Raw genomic sequence first — 2,021 nt, forward strand, 5'->3', positions numbered from 1 at the left:
TCCCTGCCCCTCTGGTTTGGGACAGGCGCTACAAAGGGGGTCCTTGGGATTATAAATCATTGCTTTTCAGAACAGTAAATATGTACTGAGACATACAAAGAGAGAAGCGATGCTCCTGAGGAGCCGAGCTCTGCTCTGCAGAGGGAGGAATTCTGCTCAGATCGGCAGGACCAGAGCGTTTTCTGTACATGCAATGTGCTCCCCTGGGGTGTTCAGCCAACAGAAAAACTTCTGTATGCTATAAATTCAGCGTAGCAAAAGGCCATTTCCCCTCTCTTAAAGGGAAGCAAATCCCACTCGCTCTCCTGTGAGCGCTCTCAGACATGAACAGCTCAACTGCCAAAAAACTGCATCTGTTTCTTCTTCTCCTTCCAACTCTATCGTTTGATCCAAAGCAGGGAAAAAAAATAATCCCTCGCCTTAGAAACTTCACCTTCTCTGAGATCTGCATTTCAGCTTGAGGTCATGTACTCCCCTTACAGCCAGACTCGGCCGCGGTGTAAGCTGAGACTCGAGGCGGCTCATGCTATGGATAACTTTGGCTCCGTTGTAGGATTTTTTTTTTTTAGTTCTGTACTTGCAAACAATGATTAGGCTGTCTCCACGCCGTATTACTTACAGAAGCCCAGATTAGAAGGAAGTCTGTACAGTTTCTGTAACAAGGTAGTAGTGTTAAGCATTACAGCACGGGCAGAAAACTCAACAGCGTTTCTGCTTCCATTCAGGATTTTTTTCTTTTCCAGGGAACTCTTCATAATATAAATATATCACAAATGTACACACAAAAGCTAAATCTGTGCAAGACTTCATGCAAGTGGAATTTCTTTACAACTGCTTTTAAGTGCAGGTTAACTCCATATTGTGGCTAGATTGCACTTTGGTGCTTGAAATAAAACCAGGCTCTATATTTGAGCAACGAGCGTTTTCCTCGAGCAGCACGCACACCTACAACCTTTCCCCCTGTGCTAGGTAATAATTAGTGGTTTTTACAAGGATCGCTTACTAGAGTGCAATGTCCTAGGTGCCAGTCCCAGACAAACACAGTGACAAACCTAAAAACAACGCATGACAACACTTTTGCTATTAAGCCAAGTAATTCCTGCCAGAAATCATCACCGCTGGAATATCTTATTTTCAGATTCACGTGCAAGGCGCTTGCCGAATCTCAGCCCATCCACACTCAAACTGAACAACCAGCCTCTGGTTTGACACCTCCGCATGGAGGTTACAGCCCTCGCCCTTCTCAAATTCAATGCGACCAAGGGGGAAACCTGGCCTCACACTTTGCTGATAACTTCAGTGGCTCTTGATAGCGACTCAGTACCTGGCACTGACAACGGTGTTGGCTTTGGAGTCATTACTCAAGCCCAGACCCAAAATTTAACTCCACGTACCCAATTGTGCCTCTTATACCCTACAAAAACCCCCCATTTTAAGAATCAGAGGCGATTTACTCTCCTTCAAGAGATCTGGTTTATGTTATTTCTCTCCCAGCATCTGGTTCCTCTTTAACACAATGAGATTGCCCAAGTCTGGCTGTTTTAAAGCCAGGATTTTAAGAGCTGGCGACTCAGCCCGGAGCCCTCAAGTCCCAGAGCTGTCTGGAGCCGCCTTTTTTTTTTTTCTTTTTTTTTTTTTCTTTTATACCTCATCTCACCCCTAATCTCGGCAATAAAACCCTGCCCACGGCAGCGGTCCCTACCTGGCTGCTGAACTTTTGCCTCCCTTCGCAGCAGGAGGCATGCGAGCATCCATCAGGAATGCAATTATTCTCATCTACATAACAACACACGATAAAAATAACAATACTTCAAAGAAAAAAAAAAGCAACCCCAACCAACCTCCATTTCAGGGTTTTTTTAATGTTTATGCAGCAAACAAACGCCCTAATTAGGGAAAATCCTGTCAGTGGAAAGAGCGCACAGAGCAACAGGCGTTTTTTTAATGAAAATCCCGCTGAAAATAGCAAGGTCAGGTAAAAAAAAAAATATATATATTTTTTAAATCGCTGCCTGCTCCTC

The 2,021-nt window shown here is 44.4% G+C and overlaps 1 protein-coding gene across 1 annotated transcript in view; it reads right to left on the bottom strand.

Moving 5' to 3' along the window:
* The window catches only part of NET1 (neuroepithelial cell transforming 1), an 11,473-nt gene that overhangs the window by 9,199 nt on the left and 253 nt on the right, over window positions 1–2,021 (bottom strand). The window lies entirely within an intron of this gene.

This window comes from Mesitornis unicolor, unplaced genomic scaffold, assembly GCF_000695765.1.
Source record: "Mesitornis unicolor isolate BGI_N332 unplaced genomic scaffold, ASM69576v1 scaffold15006, whole genome shotgun sequence".
NCBI classification, from domain to species: domain Eukaryota; kingdom Metazoa; phylum Chordata; class Aves; order Mesitornithiformes; family Mesitornithidae; genus Mesitornis; species Mesitornis unicolor.